At 34.6% G+C, this 21,434-nt stretch overlaps 1 long non-coding RNA gene across 1 annotated transcript in view; it reads left to right on the top strand.

The window, feature by feature from the left end:
- Positions 1-2,009: 2,009 nt before the first annotated feature.
- LOC127491845 (uncharacterized) overlaps positions 2,010-21,434 on the top strand; it is a 23,307-nt gene continuing 3,882 nt past the window's right edge. Inside the window, exons 1-4 of the long non-coding RNA XR_007920785.1 lie at positions 2,010-2,936; positions 6,229-6,339; positions 7,879-8,012; positions 18,118-18,403. This is a non-coding gene — a long non-coding RNA (uncharacterized lncRNA). The remainder of the gene's footprint in view (positions 2,937-6,228; positions 6,340-7,878; positions 8,013-18,117; positions 18,404-21,434) is intronic.

The following is a 21,434-nucleotide window of genomic DNA, read 5'->3' as shown; positions in this document are numbered from 1 at the left end:
ATTCAAGCAAGAAATACAAGACATAAGAATATCAACTCATTGTCAAGAGATAAAGCAATCCATCTTACGAAAGAAAGTGATAGCCAAAATATTGATTGATTGAACTGAACAGAAGATTTTTAGAGAATTATGAGTGATTTGTTTTGAAAATGAAAGGTAGAGGGGCATATATGTCATGTTATAATGAGTTAAGCCAGCAGCTACAGCTCCGACATCCCATATGGGTACCCTTTCAAGTCCTGGCTACTCCACTTCTGATCCAGCTCCTTTCTGGTATACCTGGGAATGCAGTGGAGGATGGCCCAAGTTCTTGGGTTCTTGCACCTATGTGGGAAGCAAAATCTCTCTCTGTATCGCTCCCTCATTCTCTGTATAACTCGGCCTTTTGAATAAATAAAATAAGTCTTAAAAAAACAAAGATACAGAAAATTAGTGAAGGGAAGTGATAACAAACCATTTATTTTGGCTGTCATATGAAATCTTTGAATGGTTTAAATGTAAATGCTTGATATAGATATCACTATATGAGGCATTTTTCAAGAGAGGAAATCCAAATGGCCAACAGACACATGAAAAGAATGCTCAGGATCACTAGCCATCAGGGAAATGCAAATCAAAATCACAAAGAGGTTTCATCTCACTCCCGTTAGAATGGTTCTCATACAGAAATCAACAAACAGCAAATGTTGGCAAGGATGTGGGGAAAATGGTACCTTAATCCACTGTTGGTGGGAATGTTAAATGGTGCAGCCACTGTGGAAGACAGTTTGGAGATCCTTAGAAATCTGCATATAGACCTACTATATTAGTTAGCCATCCCACGCCTGGGGATTTACTCAAACCAAAAGAAATCAGCATATGACAGAGTTATCTGTAACTCCATGTTCACTGTAGTACAACTCACAATAGCTAAGATACAGAATCAATCCAGATGTCCTTCAACTATTGACTAGATAAAGAATTTATGGTGTATATACACTATGGAGTACTACTCAGCTGTAAAAAAAAAAAAAATAAAATCCTATCTTTTGCAACAAGAAGGACACAACTGGACATAAACTGGCCCCAAAATGACAGATAGCATATATTTTATCTGATCTGAGGTAACTAATAGAGTATCTAAAATGTAATGTGTTGGAGAAAAATGGTTCCCTTGCCGCTTCCATTGAGGAGAGATGTTTTTTTCATCATACTATTTGTTGTACTCTGTTACTTAGTGTAAGGTTAACTTTATGATCATTAAATAAACTGAAAATAGATCTTTGTAAAAATTAAGAGTGGGAATGGGAGAGGGAGGAGGAAGGGTTGGAGCATGGGCAGGCGGGAGGATAGGGTGGGAAGTATCACTATATTCCTACATCTGTATATATGGAATACATGAAACTTGTATAAGTTAAATAAAATTTTTAAAAAAATCAAGGTAAAAAAAAGATGACTGTATGAGATATGAAGTCCATCAAAGTGTTAATCAGCCCACATGACATGCTTGGCGGTGGACCAAAAACTTGAACATAGATCAACGCAAAGAGAGCAAAAATATATAAAATAAGTGATCCAAAACCTATTAAACACTATTAAAGAATGTAATTTACCTATATTTAGTGTTACAGAGGAAGAAGGATGAGGAGGAGAGGAAGAAAAAGGATAACAGGAAGAAGAGAGAGAGAGAAGAAAAAGAAAAAAATATTTGAAGAAGTAATAACTGAGGATTTCCCGAAACTAACTAAAGAAAACAAACCATGCTTTCAAGAACCTCAGAGAACTGTAAGTAGACTAAGTTAAAAATTAGTCGTAGTTAAACTATTGAAAGGCAGCTATAGGGGGTTTTGGCACTGGAAAATTACATTTAGTGAAACATTGAGGAATGTAAGATGAGCCTGCTTATCAAAATCATATAAGACAGAAAACAATGGAATGACATCTTTAAAATAGTTTACCATGACAACTGTCAACCTGGAATTCTACACCATGGAAACCAGAGTAAAACTTTTTTCCCAGAAAAACAAAAACTTAGTGAATATTTTTCCTTAGTTTGTCTCTCACTTTATGACATTCCTACTAATTATTTAAGTTATTTCCTATGCTTTATTTTTTTTCTATGATTTGGGAACTCTATAGTCATTCATTTGAGTGTTGACATATCTGGCTCTGGATTCTCTGTTAACTCTTTTCTTTTACGTCAACTTATTTTCTTCCTGATACTTTTTGGATAAATTCTTTGACTTGATTTTTCACCTTCCACATTTTCTCATTTGGCTGTATCCTTTTGATTGTCTATTGAGTTCCTTGTTTCAATAATTATGTGTTTTAATACACAGATCTCAGTATTATCATTAAAGCTACCACCCTATTTTATTCTTTTCTTTTTTATTTTATTTTAGTTATTTATTTGAGAGGTAGAGCTAAAGACAGAGAGAAAGGTCTTCCATCTGCTAGATCATTCCTCAAATGGCTACAATGCCAGATCTGGGCTGACCTGAAGGCAGGTGCCAGGAGCTTCTTCCAGGTCTCCCACATGGGTGCAGGGGCCCGAGCACTTGAGGTATCTTTTACCAGGCCATAATCAGAGAGCTGGATTGAAAGAAGAACTTTCAGGACACGAGATGGCATCTCGAGATGCCAGCACTACAATGGAGGCTTAGACTACACTGCCCCAGTGCCAGCAACAATTTTACAGTTTTCTTTAAGGATATTGTCTGTTTTAAATTTCCATTTTTTACCTGCTTTCTCTCTGGTAGATTATTCAGTGTATTGTACTTTTTATAATCCTGAGGTTTCTTATTAATCACTTTCTGAGTCTATGTTGCTGTGGAATACTTAGATTTGTCCTTTTTGACATCATATGTTGGGAAGTAGGTAATAACATCAGAACCTAAGCCATAGATTCATGCTTTCTACATGAGTGAAGGGGAGAAATGAGGATGGAGAAGTACAAGGTAAAAATCTCTTAATATCATAATCTAGGTTTTACTTCTTCCCTTTTATACTCCAATAGGTGACATGATTTCCATGGGAATTTTAGGTGGCTTTACTATTGTTGCTGTTCTTTGCAAGATCAGCTTGTCAGGCTGTAATTATTTAAGAGGTGGTGCAGAGCTTGTGTTTGGAGAAACAGGCACCGGAAGCTGACTTCTACACATTTTAATAGTGTTCCTTCATCTTGGTCTCAGGAATGGGTAAAAATTATCACACACCACCAGCAGTTCTGGGTTAGCATAACTACTGGTTCAGTAGTAGCACAGAACTGGAAGGATCGTTATACTCCATGGCAGAGAAAATCAGCCTGAAAATGCTCCTCCTTGGCTTGTCATGATCTTGACACCTGGCTGATTTCTCGTGGATGTGAATGACATCACTGTCACGCATACACTGGAACTCACTTAATTCTGTCTTCCTTGAGGATTCTAATATTAGGATGTGATTTGCATGTTAATGATTGCTTCATGCATATATTTTTGAAGTCTTCTTTTGGCAATTTAATGCATTTGCACACTTTCTTGATTTTACAGACCTCTTAAGGAAAACTTTCTTAATTTTGAAGAGAATGATTAGGGAAGCAAGATAAACATTATTTGTAAGACTTTTTCCAAATATACATGCACACACATACACACACACACTGCTGTCAATCTCACTATTTTGCTGGGCAAATGTACTGTTAAACCTAAGTTGTAAACCACTAGTGTTTCAGCATAAGATGATGATCAATTACTTCTACTTTGGACAAATGGAATCTCTAAAATGTTTTCTTTTTAAATATTACAAATAAAATATTTGATTTGAAATCAAGGGCTACATATTAAATGTCCTGATTTATTTTTGTTCAACTAAATAATTATAATTATTACTTTGAGTTTGATGGGTATTTCAAATTTTTAATCAAGTATTCTATTACTTTTAATGTACAGTGTAAAGTTTTCATTCTATACACAGTATTATCATTTGAATGAAACCATACTGAAGAAACTCAGGCGAAAAAAGAGCTTTCTGAAAATTGCATCTTTTGATGTGGTGTTGAAATAATGATTTTAAACATTAATCCTTTCTTTTTTTCAAACAATTAGATATTTGCAATGCTCATTTGGTCAAATATAGGAAGAAGATTTAGCAAATTCTAATCTTTTACCTTTCATAAAATATACATATATGTTTGTGCATGTGTATATATTACATATATATATATATATATGAGAGATACACATATATCCTACATTTTACATATGATTAACCTGCTTGGGATTTACCCACAGCCAGGAAATCTGGAGAGAATTTCTTCAGAATCCCCCCGCTTGCACGCCGTGAGAATCTGCTGTGAGCTGCTGCACGATGCACGGCACACATTAACTCAGTTCCGCACCAGACCATTGTTAATTTAATTTGAAAAGCAAGGTTTTAAGGTTTTATCTACCTGCTTCTCCTAATTATCTTGTAGTCAAAAGCTTTCTTTGATTAAAATGTCAGTGATTCTAAGATCCTGGGATGCTTCTGATGTCATGGCTTTAAAAGGAACACTGCCACAAATGGTGTAATGTAGACAAGCACAAAGAAATATTTTCCACTTGTGTTCATATATTAGTAGTTGCCAAGAGTTTTCAGACCTATTGTAAGGAAAATTGGTAGTTGTTTATTTTAATGTGTCCTAAGGAATTAAATTTTCTTTTGCATTTCCAGCATTTTTGAGAAATGTATATATATATATATATACACACACACACAAACACATATACATACATATATATGCACACACGTATGCTAATGACCTTTCCAGATGTACTAAAGACTGCATAGCTGTTAAGTGAGCCAACATACTATCAAAACCTTAATAATGAATAACTAGATGTCTGACTCTTATGATTTTTCTTACACTTCTGTTTTAACTTACATTGTAATTGATGTTTGAGTGAGAAAACCACTTGTGTGTGTGTTTGTTTCACTTTTCATATATGCACGTTTCTTTAATGAAAGGTGTTGCCACTTGGTATCATCAAACATCATAAACCAAAACCAGAAAAAAGACAAAACATTGCTTTAGTGTTAAAAGTATGAAACTAGGTAGAAAAGCGCCAAAGGAAAGCTATAAAATGCTGGCTATCATGAAATGCAAAAATATAAATGTTTTATTACGGAATGATTTTTAGATTGCTAACTGCACTTCCAAGGCAGAGGGCTGGTTTGTTGGCTGAGAACTTTAAGGTGACTATTCCCAGAAAGAATTCAGGGATGTAAGTTTCAGAAATAATCTTTCTGTGAAGAAATGGCCTATCTGACCTAATTGTGGGGTCTTTCTCCCTTTTTCTTTTTCTCTATCTTTTACCACTTGGAGAAAAGCTGCGTGGGAAGTAAAAATTCTTCTTCTCACTATGTTTTGCACGTTGTCAGAATTTATTAACACAGTATTTTCAGAAGAATGACAGGGTTATTAGACATTTCATGGCAGAAACTCAAAAACAATTCTGCATCCTGTTTGGTCAAAACTTGTAAAATTTTCAAGAACTGCAGAAGCAAAAGTGGTCTTCAAATGCATGTGTTAAGTGCAGATATGCCAAGATGATAGAACTTGACATTGGGATAGAAAAATGGAGAGTCAAGTGTATAAAATTATATTAAGCAGTAGCATGTGTAAGATAGATGCTTTTATAACTTATGATAAATAAAGACACACAAAAATATATGAATACCATCAATTAGAAGACTGAACCTATGGATACCCCATATGGAACATAATCTGTGTCTGCTACCATGCCAGAAAATTCAGTTAAATATTTGTAATTATAAAAATATATTTTAAAATAACAGTTTTCAAATTGATGGGTATTTTTACTTAGTATTCAAATCACTGGACTGATCTTAATTTTTTTATTTTGACTGATAGTTTCATTGACTTGTTTGATTGATAAGTAAATTATCACACAACATGGATAGAAGAATGATTTATTAGCAAACTTGTACTAAAAATCTGGATAAAAAAGAGGTGAATCTGGGTATAGTTCATTAATTGTGACAAACATACTAATATGAGATGTTCATAACAGGTGTGTGGGTATATAGGAAGTCTTTTTACTACTTCACACTTTTTGTTTATAAATTTAACCAGTCTGAAATAATAGATTTATTTTTAAAAAGCTAAAGAGTTTGTTTAATCTAAACAAAAACTATTATGTTCATTCAATTTAGAAACTATAGCTTATATTTCACAGTTCAGTTTTGATTTGTTCTCATTTTTTTCAGGTTGCTCTATGTTCCTGCAGAAAAGTTTCATTAAATATATTGCTTAAAATATCCATAAAAGTTAACAGATGCACGAAGAATAATAAAATATCTTGAAAACAGATAAGACAGGTGATTATTCAGCTTGATTGTGAAAGGAGGAATTGCTTGTTATATAGATGTATATTTACATCATATTTACATACTTGCTCAGTTAGTTAATTCATTCATTAAACATTTAGTAACCTATTAGCCTTGACCACAATGTCTAGACATTGTGACAGATGCTAGGAATGCAAAGATAAATACGATGTAGTCTCTACTATCTAGGAGTGTCATACAAACAAAAGGTGGAAGATACAAAACTAAAGAAACATGGGCAAAGGAGTCATGATTGCATGGACTGCGTGCATTAAAATTAAGTACAAGCAAGTGAATGGGGAAATTTGCCAGAGCTGAGATGGAATGCACATGATCAAAGAAACGTCAAAGATGTAGGTCTTAATTTTTGTATTTGTTGTTAAGTTGAAATTCAGACTAGTGTTTGACAAGTCCGTAGAAAGGCATGCCAGAAAAAGTTGTTAGTTTTTTGGTCATTTTCTATAGAATAAAAACATACTTTCAACTGTAGATTGAATCAGAAAAATATCTAGGGATATAATCCCATTTAATATAGGATGACTGTTAGCTTAAGTCTACAGCCAAGACAAGCCATTCGCCAAAATTATAAATTAATTGATTTTGCTTGGTGTTTAAACTACAGCTCTGCTAGTTAAATTTACCATTTTGCTGGGTTCCCAGATTTTCACAGAAGCGACAGTGTTCTGCTCTGTCCTCAAGAATTGCTTATGCTTTGGCTCTCACCTTATCCCGTCTCTTCTACTGTGTGCTCCACTGCTTCTCACTTAGCAGTTGATGAAAAGCAATCTGATAAGCTAATTCTTACTAAGGTTTAATTACTTAACAGCTTGATTATTAAATCTCCAAGGGTATTTGGATTCTGAATAGAAGACTCTTAGATGTTTTAAGTCTTAATTCAATAGAATTAATTAGTGTGCTTGTAGAGAGAGAGGACATTTTGTTGGGGCCCAAAAGGCAATAGACAGGATTCCAGGAATACTCAAATCTCTTCACATACTCAGTCTTTTGTAGGAAGGAATTAATACTGCAAAATATATTTTCAAAGAACACAGAAATCTCAAGTAGAAAAAATTTTGTACTTGGAGTTGAAATTCCATACCTGACATCAACTGAATTGATGCATTGAGTAGGTTATGCTTTTGAGTCTAAGCTTTCTCACCTTTAAAACAGAAATAGTGTTAATTGTACTACCAGTGATTGTTAGAAGCAATGACAAAAGTTTTTTACAAAATATGCATAATTACTATATAATTCAGAAATACCTAGGCATATGTACATTAACTTCATTTTTTCTAGTATTTTCTTAATTCAATAAAACATCAGTATGGATGATCCCTAGAGAGATGGCTGAGTTTGTACCTACTTAAGTTTTTCTGATGATCTACTCCCGTATGAGTTTTCTCATTTATACAAATTTTGAGTGTCAAAGTTTTTGAAGACTTAAACAAAACATGAAAAAATATTTAAGCAAGAATGAATTAAGAATCAAAAGTTCAGTGTGGCTCCATGATTTTTTTTTTTTTTTTGTAGGAAGAATTCAGGTGAAAATTAACTATAATACAAAAAAGCTGAAGAAAATTAAATCAGTGTTTATGTTGGTGAAAAAGCAGTATATATGGACAGATATGCTAACATATATTACATAATTAATAAACAAAAATAAGGTAAGTAATAATTTAAACTCTATTTTGGGGGAAGAAACTAAAATATAAAGAAGTTAGAAATTCAATTCAACTCTCCCACATAGGTGACAGGAACCCAACTAGTTATGCCATTATATATTGCATTCCAGGTTCTGCATTGACAGGCAATTGGAATTGGTAGCTAGAGCTTGGAATTGAATCCAGGTACTTTTATATGAAATGTAAGTGTCTTTACTGGTCTCTTAACCACTAGGGTAAATTCCCACATCAACAATGCATTATTATATATGGAATACAGGGATAAAATCCAAACTGGGCAGGAGTAACCATTTAACCTAACACTTAAAATGCCTGCATTGCCCAACAGAGTGCTCAATTTTGATTTCCCAGCTAACACTTCTGAATCCAGCTTCTCACTTATGCAGACACTAAGAAACAGAAGGTGGTCATTCAAGTATCTGGGTCTCCACTAGCTATATGGGAAACCTGGATTGAGTTTTGACTTCTAACTCTGGCCTTGGCCCAACTCTGGCCATTGCATGCATTTTTCTCTTGTTTAATCTCCCATTCTCTATGATTTCCTAAATGTCAATTACAGAGATACACTGAGTGCACACACTTTCAATGCTCCCATATTCAATATTCCTCTATTAAGAAACAATGACATTCATGAGAGGCAGTTGCTTTTCTACTATCTCTTTCATGTCTTGTGCTTAACACTTTACCTGACACTTCCTCTTCTTTTCAGTTGGATAATGTTTTAAATATTTCTTTACAGATTGATATCAGGTTGTCCCAAATCATGATTAAAACTGAAGCTACCAGTATGTATTTACATACTGCATGAAAATAAAATATAAACTATTGAGTCAAAGGTACATACATGTAAATCTTGAAAGATACTTCCCATTGGTTAAATAGACTTACTTTAGATACATATTTGAAAGGTAGAGAAAAACACAGCATAAGAAACAGAAACAGAAATAGACAGAGACCTCATGTCTGCTGATTCACTCCCCAAATGAATGGGGCAGACATCAAGTGCTATGATATCAAAACAAATAAACAAGAGTTGTAAGTAATCATAAAACATTAGTCAGAGAGTAGGAGGACTCAAACTGAGCACTGGGGCCAATAGCAGTAGAGACAGAGACATGAGTTATCATCTTATCCTACCATAAAGAAAAAATGAAGCTCTTCCTTGGGAAGGAGAAAAAACACAAAGCACTCTTTTATTAGGGTGGTGAAAACTGTCATTGAGACATCAAAACTATTGCACAGGTATAGGAACATTCCCTTTGTCTAGATTTATTTGTGTAACTTCTCAGTATTCCATTTAACATTTTCTTCAAGTAGTTTTGAAATAAATCTCATTTACCTATGGAAAATTTAGACTATAGTTCCTTGTGTCCTTAGAGAACCTAATATAATTATTGAATAAAAACTCCAAAATGAATAATTCCAAGTGCAAAATAAACACAGAAGTGATAAATGTAATGAAACTGCATCTGTAGGTCTTAGTATCTTATCTGCAGATAAAATTAAGGCTATGGTGACTTCAAATAATATGATTAAAATGAAATGCTCAGTGTGGTTCTTTACTGAAAAAAATAATCATAGAAATGTGGTTATCATTATCATATGAGGAATTTATGAACAAGTAGTATTTGGGACACATAAGTGAGTCACTCTTACAAACAGCTAAATGTGGTAATAAATGTAAAGTCAGTTTGAGCCAAGAGGATGAAAATACCACAAAACAGGCAGTGAATTCTTCATGTTGTATTAAATGGAGGTACAGTGTTTTCATAAAGAGAAATAATATTTTAGTTTACATTATATATCATCTAGAGTACTTGGTTCTAGGAAATTATTTTTGAAAATGCACTGAGCAATTTATAGCAATGGTGAAGTAGCAGAGAATCCATGAGTTTTGATTGGAAAAGAAAATGTCTAAAAGGAAAACGGATGTTAATCTTCATTTTTTGAAGAATCCATGTTTTTAATGAGTACTAGAATAGAATTAGTGGAGGTTATAAAAGTGAAAGTTTAGGAAATAAGTGAACAAATGTTAAGAAGTAGTTCTGACAATTTCGTGGGATGTTTCAGGCATTGGTATCTTCTTTGGTGAGCTTTTACTGATCTTTAATTTATGTTCAGTGCTGGTTGGCAAAATACACAGCACATTTGCCACCAGAGTGCCATCCTGGACCCAAGCCATATATTCTCAATGTGTCCTCACTGGGCCTCCGCATGGGTAGTCTTGGAATCTTTAAATTGCATTTTAGATAGCCATTGTCAATCTACTAGTGTATCATTACTGCCTAGAAAATCTTTAAAGCCCTCTATATTCTAACACCTCATTATATTAATATTGGAACTGCATTTTATCATCCAGAACACAGGGCAGGGCATTTGTCCTCCATTTACTTACATAAAAGTAAAGCTAGTAAAATTTTCAACCAATGTTGTAACGTCTACCTCTAGCAAGAAATGATGTTGAGATAATCCTCAAATCTCAACAAAATCACCAGATGGTATGTTTTCTAGACAAGTGAAAATTTATAACAATGTATTTTACATTTCGCAATAAAGCATAAAGCCTAATAATAAGATCTGAATTCTGCAAATACTAGACAAATCTGCAAGTATAACATTCTTCTCTCCTAGCGAACATCCTGTGAATTCATAAATATTTACATATTACAAGTTATAATTATGTAGCACTGGGGAAAAGGGAAAATGTAACTGTATATTTATATCCTACAAGAATATAAAAGAACATTCATAAATTACAAATGTGCATTGTTCTAAGAAAGGTACCTACTGAGCTTTTGTGTCTTAAGGCCAACCCATAAGACAAGTTTTTACATCTCCCCCACCATTAGGAGAAAAATTATAATTGTAAGTTTGAATGACTATTGATCGCTTATTATAGTTTCTATTAATAGTTTTAAAAGATACTTATGAGAACATCATTGTAGATATATGATAATTTAGAAGGGAAAGCTTGTATTGCTACAGTATAATCCTTAAGAAACTGACAAGCATGATATAGGAAAAAAATATTGGAAAGTATATATTTGTGTTAAAACAATTACCTAAAATAGTATATAGTTAATGCCAACTTGTCATTGCCTTTCATATTAGCTGGTTGCTAAAGTTAATTCTATACCATAAATGAATCTGAACTCTAATAAAAATCTGCTACATACAAGAAGTTTAAAGTTTAGAAATCCGCTATGCATTTGCTAATTTTGTTATCCTAAATCTTCAGAAAATGAAAATTAAGCAAGTTATTATTATTTTGCATTATTTTTGGTAAGAAATGGTATAATTCACAATCATTTTAATATTTATCTGCATACTCTGTTTTTCTTATGATTTTCACCACAAAATATTGCAATGATTTAGTTACTTGATGACTACATTTTATGCATATCTCTGCAGATACATTTATATATTAGAGTAAATTCAGTTCTTAAATAGTCTAATCTCTGAGGTTGACAGCACTTATGTAGCAGTGACCTCCAGTCATCTGATCAAATTTTTGGTTACTTACTAGCTATAATCAAATATATTCTCATCTCTTATTTGAACAAATCATACAGAAATTGAATACAATTTTTATGAACACTGGCAATATGTTCACTTCTCTGATAATTTTGACATTAAAATTCCATCTTAATAATCCCATCCTTCAGGCTTTGAAGACTCTTAAGGTATTAAAGCAAAAATTATCCTAAGCAGTTAGATTATAATGTATTTAAAGATTAGACATTTCATGTTGAATATTAACTGCTCCACTTCCCAGGAAAAGAAAACTATGCTGATTTCCTTCTATAATTTATACATTTCAAAGGCTGGCCATCCAAGTTTCAAACCCTGGTTACAGGAAAGCATACTTTAAATGAACTTAAATGTTACATAGAGTTTCAATAGCATATATAATGGCACATTTAGATAATTTAGAAATATTTGCAACTGCTTTTAAATTTTATTTCAATATGTCATGGAGTTACAAACAACAGCTATAACAACTGCTTTACATATAGTAAAATAGCTAAAATAGTAAACTCCTCTATTGGAAAAGGGCACTATGTGTACCTATTAAGCCTAGATAATAGGTGAAATATTTGAGTTTACCCTTTATTATATTCAATCAGAAAAACTGAACATGATGATTTAACAAATGAAAAAATGACCTGTTGTATTGAGTCTCAGACCAAAAGAGCCAATGAGATCATCTATCTTACTATTCGGCTTCTAGACGTCCTATATGTGACCCCTTCATAAAGATGATAGACATTTCAGTTTCGAAATTTCTCCAAATGACAACTTGAGCCTTTTCACACATTTCAAAACAAGAACTTCAGAAAAATAATTGAAGCATTTTTCCTAAACCTCCTATTTTTATAGCCGTGTTTCAATTAGATATGATCCCTTAGTATGATGAAACGATACATTTAAGGAAAGTTTGTGAATTAATAATAGACATTTTTAAAGATTTATTTATTTGAAAGAGTTACACAGAGAGAGGAGAGGAAGAGAGAAAGAGGTATTTCATCCGATGATTGACTTCCCAATTGGCCAGAACGGCCAGAGCTGAGTGATCCGAAACCAGGAGCCAGGGGCTTCCTCCTGTCCTCCCATGTGGCCATCTTATACTGCTTTCCTAAGCCATAGCAGAGAGCTGGATTGGAAGTGGAGCAGCCGGGTCTCGAACCTGTGTCCGCATGGAATGCCGGTGCCTCAGGCCAGGGCGTTAACCCATTGAGCCACAGTGCCGGCCCCTAAAAATAGATTTTCTATGAACTGATCATCCTTTGCTTCTCCTGGTCAAAAAAGAGTAATAAGAATTACTTAATGTATAGAAATGTATACAACACTTAATCTTTACACAGTATTGCATGATACCATTATCTTATTTTATTCCCACAAGCAAATAACTCCCACTCACCAACTCTGTTTCCAAGGAATACTAGGGGTGGGGGAAATAAGGGAGAGAAAGGATGATTCCTCATGGTGTGTACATTAATATGTGTGAGACTGTTACATAATATGAAATAATTTTATTAATTTGTTTTACTCTGAACTGCCTTCATTTTAACTGTTAATTATGCTGTCATCAATTGGACTGCCTTGAAAGTAAATTCAGACTACATTTAGACTACAGGTTGTTCACTGTGAAATTATGACTGGAAGCTTCTACACCTAGTAGCAAAGTGGGGGCATGAGAAAAGCTTTAATTTTCTGATACTTTGCGATAGCCCACAAACCAAAATTAGCGACTTCAACTGGCAGCTCTGTTGTGCAGCTCACAATTCTCTGTCTTGAGTGAGATCAGCTTCCTAGCATGTCAGTTTGACTTAATAGGGATCTCTCAGGGAGCTGAGGCTGATAGTGGCTGGAGCTGGTGCCTAGCAAATTCTCTCTCTCTCTCTCTCTCTCTCTCTCTCTCTCCTTTCTCCTGATTGCTGTCCCACCAACCTTCTCTCTTTGTAGTCCTAAGGCCCCTTCTACTTTACATAGCTTCCCTAGATTTTCTCTCAACATGATGAACATGGTCCCAAGTCAGACTTGTTTCATGACGTCTGTGGATATCCAAAAATGCTAAAGAGGAAGTTGTGTTAGTTTTAGTTACAGCCTTGGGAATGCACATTGCTAATTTCACTGCATTCTGTTTATTGGTTTATTCTGGGTAATTTTCTGGATTCTACTAGAAAACTACTTCCCAGATTGAGACATTTGGTAGCTAAAGTCATTGTCCATCACCTCCTACTTGACAATGTTAAAGGAATGCTTTTGCAGGAACAATCTTCCAGACACCTTAGGCCTACCATATACATGTGTGGAGCTCTGGGCCTCAGCAAAAGAAATCAGTCTCAAAGAAAGTTGCCTGAACTTGAAAGAAGTTCACAGGAGGAATGAGAATGGAGTTCTAAAGGAACATGGGACACATTTATAAAAATATTATTATATTTGTAAAAATAACAGAATGAAGACTCACTCTAGGGGAAAAAAGTTCATCCAAATCTTAAATTACCCTCTACTCTTCCCTTGGACCCATGGAATAGCTCGTATGCTAAATTTTGTTTTAATTATATCTGTGTGTTTAAAAGAATTATTTTCCAACAAGACTTATTTCTGTGAAAATCACATTGTTTAACTTTATCTGAAAAATTATATTAATGGAAGTATATTATATGTGCCCTGGTCCACTAACTTTGCATTGTTTTCACATTAATATGCTTACATGTGAAGCTGAGTTCATTGGTTTTACTGTTTTTACAGCATTTAAACCTATTTATTTGGTTTTTATTTGAAAGGCAAAGTTGGAGAGAGAGATGAGAGAGAGGGAGACAGAGATAGAGAGGGAGTGAGCGATTGAGCAAGAGAGAGAATCTTTCATTTGCTAGTTTACTCCCCAAATGGCTGTACCCAGGCTTAGCCAGGTTACAAGGTTCCAAAGCCAGGAACCAAGAGCTTCTTCCAGGACTCCCATGTGGGTATGGTAGCCCAAGCATTTGGGCCATCTGTCACTGCTTTTTCCAGGCCATTAGCAGGGAGCTGAATTGGAATTGGAGTAGCTAGAGTCTCCAACCAGTTCCCTATGGATTCCAGTTTCACAGGCAGAGGTTTTTTAAAATAATTTAAGTGTATTGTATATAATCCATTTTGTGGCTTTAGAAGATTTTTGTGAGTGTTTCAAAAAACAGAAGATCATGCATAGCATCGCTTTTTGGGGGGTAGGACTGGGAATGCAATTCTATGGCAGCAGAAATGAGGAAGAAAGGAAAGGGAAACAAGTTTTGAGACAAGTAAAATTTGGGCAATATTATATTAGTCAGAAGTTCAAAAGTAAAGTCCTATAGTTTGTTTCTAGACAAGCTGAAATCCTCCACTATGACTCAAGCATGATATGTGGGGTAATGAGCTAGGAAGAACAAACAGTTCTATCAGTTCTCTCTCTCTCTCTCTCTCTCTCTCTCTCTCTCTAACTCTGGCTTTCAAATAAATACACATACCTTTTTAAAAATAACAACTGTCGAATTTCCGTGGTCATTATTTTCCAAGGACGTAGTCAAATAAAATGATTAGGTGAATTTAATAGAAAAACAACAAAGGTAAATACCATCAGGGCAATCCTTTTGCTGAATAAACATATAATTCATATGAAAGTCCCACAATTTTTAACCTGTCGTTCTTCATGTCACATACTCTCAGTACCACATGAAGTTTTCTGGCAGCATCAGCCAGCAGAGAAATGCAACTGAAGTGTAGTCTTCTGCTTTGCATACTTCGATGCAGCATGTATATCTACTTCTACTCCCCAAGACAGCAGTCAAGCAAACTCCCTTCTCAGATAGCAGGGGTGGGAACAGGACACAGTGGTTTCATCCTTAATTACCATTAGCTTGCTTAATGGGTCTTGCTGATGATTCAGGAGCATGAACTTCACAGGAGAATTTCAGTGAATTTTCACATAGTTATTCTTCCTCTCTGGCAAACATATGCAACCTAACACAAAAGAAATGTCTTATTTTTATCTTTTCCAGTCTCTTCTTTGTTAAGTAATATGTTTCCATTTATTAAAAAAAGGAAGTAATAGTTTTTTTTTTTGTTTTTTTTTTTGTTGTTGTTGTTTTTTGGGTACTTGAAACTACAAGGCAATGAGCAAGTATGTGTGCGTCCCAGGTTGGTGTTTGACAACACCATACCCTTGAGTTTCCAGTAAACCCCAAGCCAGTCATTCTCTGTGGTGAGCAGAATGTTGTTTGGTAATCTTAAGAATGCATGTCCTCAGGACAGAAATTCTATTCTGTGTTACAATGCGTGTTTCTCAGCACCTGGACACTGAATCCAGGTGTAGTTTATGTACCTACAAGGAATAGTCATAAAGATTTATGAGCAAATTGCAATTTATAGATGTTACCAATTCAAAACTTTTATGTAACTGTAAATAATGAAATTTAAAGTAAAAAAAATTTATTCTATAAATCAGATTAGTACAAGTATAAAATTTGGGAGTTTTAGCTATTTCAATTTTAATGCAATACAAAAATCTATTATAAATGTAAAATCAGTTGGTTCACACATATTCAAATACAATCTATTTCAGACAGGTTTCACTAAACAGGATGTGACATTAAATATACATTTATTTAAATGTAAAATCAATTCAACTTTAAAATATATTAGATCCTCAGAGAATTTTAATATATTTAGTATAAGTCTTTTTTACATCATACCATATATCAAGTAGTAAGTAATTATATTTAAAATATAACACATTCTACTGTTCTATAGCATATTGGAGTAACTATAGTTTACAATAATTCATCATATATTATATAAAGAACTAGAAGAGAGAAGTTCAAAGTTTCCCACAAAAAGTGATAAATGCGACCTGGTTTGATCAACAGTTATATATGCATTTATTAAATTAATCACAGTGTATCCAATAAGTATGTGCAATTATGTGAAAGTTAAATATTTTCATTTTAGAAAATTAATTTTTAACATTAACAAGGCTATATTCTCAGTAAATCTCACAGGAAAAAACTACTAAAATTCTGGAGTTCAATGAAAACTCTATCAAGGACGATAATGTTTGACTCTAATATCTTTATTGGGGGGGTGGAAGTTATCTCTTTCTCTCTATCTCTCTCTGAATTCGTGGCTTTCAAATAAATACACATACCTTTTTAAAAATAATGTGTGTGGCGTAGTGTATTAAGCCACCGCTTGCAACAGCAGCTTCACACATAGGCCCCCGTTCATGCGCCGGCTGCTCCACTTCCAATTCAGCTCCCTGATAATAGTCTGAGAAAGCAGCAGAAGATGGCCCAGGCATTTGGGCCCCTGCACCCATGTGGCAGACTGAGAAGAAGCTCCTGGCTCCTGCCTTTTGTGTCCAGCTCTGCTCTGGTTGTCGCGGTCACTAGGGGAGTGAATCAGAAGATGGAGCACCTCTCTCTTTCTTTCCCACTCTTTCTATCTCTGCCTTTCAAATAAATAAATAAACCTTTTTTTAAAAAAATCTTTATTTAGGATTGTCATGACAAATGTCAATGTTTTTGAATATATATCTCACTTTAAATCAAACTGGAATTAATGAAAAATGACTGAATGCATTTATTTCCACTTACATATATTGGTTTCAATAATTCTATAACTCAAGATTTTTTAAAAAAAAAATATGCTTATTTGGGGCCACCACTGTGGTGTAGCAGATTAAGCAGCTGCCTGGAGCTCCAGTATCTTGTATGGTCTCCAATTAGAGACCTGGTTGCTCCACTTCCAATTCAGCTCAGCTAATGGCCTGGGAAACATAGGATGTCCCAAGTACTCAGGCCTCTGCACCCACGTGGGAAACCTGGATCCTGGATCCTGGCTTCCGCCTGGCCCAGTCCCAGTCATTGTAGCCATTTTGGGAGTGAACCAGCTAATGGAAGCCCTCTCTCTCTCTTTCCTTCTCTCTCTATCCCTCTCTCTGTTACTATACCTTTCAGATAAATAAAATATATCTTTTAAAAAATTGCATTTATTTAGTTTTTGAAAGGCAGAAAGAGACAGAGACATTCTATAAACTGATCATTGACTCCTCAATGTCCACAGTAGCTACAACCAAAGCCAGAACAAAGCCAAGAGCTCAGATTCAATTCCCTATGCGGGTTACCAGCATCCAAATACTTTAGCCATCACCTGCTAACTTCTGGGGTGTGCAGTAGCAGGAAGCTGGAATCAAGCTAAAGCTTGAAACAAGGCACTTTGATATGGCAATTAGGACACTCAAATGTCATCTTACACACAGTGACAAATAGGAAGCCCCAGATTTTGATTTTCAACAAGCAATTGTTTTTACCTAATATTAGGCTAATAATTAAGAACATGAAAGTGGTTTATATGGTCTTCATTTTCTTCTTACAAGCACTGAGTTTATATGGATGACATCAAATCATAAGTGAAAAACTATTTTCAAATGTATTTTAATTTAAAACTTTGATTTAATAGTGAATATACATCAGATTTGCAACTAATTTTATCACTGGCTAGTCATCAGATGTTAACATTTCATTTTTAAGAATGAGAATTTTGTTATTTGTATCAATTTCTATTTTAGCTATATAAAAATCAAATCTAATAATTGGAGCACCATTTAGCAGCTTTTAAGAGGTCCATATCCAATATCTGGGAACCTATGTTCATACCTGGCTCCGGCGCTTGACTCCAGCTTCCTACTCATGGACATCCTGGGAAGCAGTGGTTATGGCTCCAGCGGTTGTGTTCCTGTCACCTGTTTGGGAGATCTGCATTGAATTCCTGGCTCCTTACTCATCTCTGCTCAGCCCTTGCAATTTTGAGTATTTGAAGACTGCATTAAAGGATGGGACAGATGTCTCTGTCAAGTGAGTAAATTATATTAAAAAACATGTAAAATAAGTCACCTCAGTTTATAATATTTTATTTTCCTGGAAATATTTCTTTATTGAAAGCCAGATTTAGGGGCCAGTGCTGTGATGCAGCAGGTTAAACCGCTACCTGAAGGGCCAGCATTAAATATGGATGCCGGTTAGTGTCCTGGCTACTCCACTTCAGATCCAGCTCCCTGCAAATGTGCCTGGGAAAACAGCAGAGGATGAGGATAACCCAAATGCTTGAAGCTCTACACCACAAGGGAGACCCGGATGAAGCTCCTGGGTCCTGACTTTGACCTGGCCCAACCCCAGACAATGTGGCCATTTGGGGAGTGAATCAGTAGATAGAAGATTCTCTCTCTCTCTCTCTCTCTCTCTCTCTCTCTCCCCCCCTCAACCTTCTTTCTCTCTCCCCGTGTCTCTTCCTGTCTCTCTGTAACTCTGCATTTCATATAAAATAAATAACTCTAAAAAAAGAGAGAAAGCCTACTTGAAGGATAGCTGCTTTGTAAGTTCTTGTAAATCCCTGGGTACAAAGTGTCATGGACTATGATTCAATTCTTTATTTCTCTCTTTCCTCCTTTACTTTCCTTATCCCGCAATCCCTCTTTTTTCTTTCCTTCCCTCTTTATTTTGTTCCTTCTTTCTTTTATTAGCTTCAATTTTCTACTTTGAGAGAGCCTCTGACCCCCATTTTGTGTTTTGTTGTTTAAATTTCACTTCAGGTCATTTACTGAAAGCTGCTAGATTAGATCAGAATGAAGATCTTTCGGATAATGACACACACATAACTTGGAACCAGTGAATTCATCGTGCTTGTTTCTGTGGAAAAGAAATTATTTTCATTCTAACTTATTAGTCAAGATGAATGAGTATGACACCCTGTTTATCACCAAAAATAAATGCCATTCTATACTTGATAGTGGTGACCTAGAATATGAAGTCTGGTTAAGTTCACCAAAGATTTGTACCAAAAATGAATGCAACTCTTTTCTTTTGGTAGTGAAAGGCATTTTCTACGTATGCCCTCTCCTACTGTCTGGATGATACAGAGGCTAAGCTTGAAGATTGATATAATTTAAATCCAAATTTATTTTCTCTAAAGATTTTCTTAGTAACTTTCTCAAGGCAGAAGTTAGTAGCCCCTGTAAGTTTATGATTCAGGTATACAAACTCTCCAAGAGAATTTCTCACCTACCCTCTATCCTTAACAAAGATATGTGCCCTGATGCAAAATAACCTTGTCTGTTCTTTATATCTAGTATTTTCTTCTTTAAATAAAAATGTTGTGTTTTTATGAATGCAGATAAAGGAAGAGAAGGAAGATAAAATGTTTTGGATAATTCTGTTTTATTCAATCATGTGTGTTGTTTCACTAATTTAAATCTCACAGACATCTATAACAAAATAATTTCCAAAATCACATCCCTAACTAAATTTTTGGTATATATATGAACTTTGCATTTTAAATTTATCTATTGCTAATGGTTGTTTGCTTTTCTCATTCAAGAAACAATTATGGCCTTGTGTCCATGATATATGCACTCTTAGTAACAACTGACAATTCTCCAGGATTACATTGTTAACATATATTTTATTTTAAACACATGCACACTTGCTTGTTTGTATTGCAATCTTTCCACTTCACTATTTGCCCACACAATGACATTTCATAGAGAAAAGAACAACTGCACATAACAGTGTCAAGATATATGTCTTTCTAAGATCCTTAGTAGATTTTAACAGCCCCAAAACACTAAAATATTGGTGATCATAATGCATTTTTTTCTTTGATTGCCAGCACAAAAGAACATTCCTTATAAACTGATGAGCTAAAAAGTACTGTATGAGTATATGTAGATGTCTCATTTTGTGAAGGTATTCTGAATGTGTAGTTACAAAACAATTATTACCTTTAGTTAATGAACAATACTTAAATAAAGTTAATACATGTGTAGATATACACATTTGTGTGTATATATATATATTTACACCCACACACACACAGAGAGATGAATATAATCAGAAAACGTAGCTTGAAAAGATTATATAAGTTATATTGAGACATAAAATTATAGGGACTTTCTGTGACACATAAGAGGGAGGGGTGATTATCCTTCAGACATGGTTTTAGAGAATACATGAGACACTTTTCCCCACTACTCTCTATCTTCATAATTGTGGATTCACAGTGCTAATGATTCTCCTGGAAGGAGAATATTTTAAGACTTATTATTAGATGTTCTCTTTTTCCTCACATAGGAGAATGAAAAACCAAGTGTACACTCTGCTTTCAGTCATCATCTATTTACATAGTTACATCTTTTAGGGTCTAAGTTCCTCCAAGCAAGGACAATGACTTTACAAATCTTTGCTTTTTAACTCGGTCTTGGGATGCACAAGTAGCATTTGTTGAATGACTAAATGACTGTCCTATAATCAGATTTGGCTTCATCTCCAATGAATAAATATAGGCAAGTAATATTGGAACATTTCACTACATATTTGTCCCATTAAGAAAGGCACAATTTTCATTAGAAACAAATGCATGTACAGAAAAATAATCTTCACCTTCCCATTTTTAAATGAGAGTGCAAAGAAACGTTATGGGTTGGAGGCAGAGGCATGTTTCTCTGTGGACCTTGAGCAGATAGAGGGGGGCACTTCCATTCTGAAGCTTCCCTGAGTCCTGATTGGTCTCTTCTCCAGAGACTCTCAGCTCTGACAAGTGAACTCTTTACCTTGTATTGGACATATTGATCCAGGAACTACTCACAAATCTTGCCCTGATTTTCTGGCTCTGGGGTTGACCTCTAGTCTCTGCAGTGTGGTCCAGTGTTAGCCTCCCCTCTGGCGTGTGATGGATATGCCTTGACCCCATGATATTTGATGTTTAGAATCAAATTTTCTCACTATGCACAGCATTAATTTAACAACAGTCTTCTGCCTTAAAGAACCAAATCTTTGTTACAGAAATAAACATTGAGATTTTAACAATTATAGATTATTAAAGAGTAAACCA

This window comes from Oryctolagus cuniculus, chromosome 3 (assembly GCF_964237555.1).
Source record: "Oryctolagus cuniculus chromosome 3, mOryCun1.1, whole genome shotgun sequence".
NCBI lineage: Eukaryota > Metazoa > Chordata > Mammalia > Lagomorpha > Leporidae > Oryctolagus > Oryctolagus cuniculus.
Note: the sequence above shows the minus strand (reverse complement) of the source record. Positions and strands in the feature narration are given on the sequence as shown.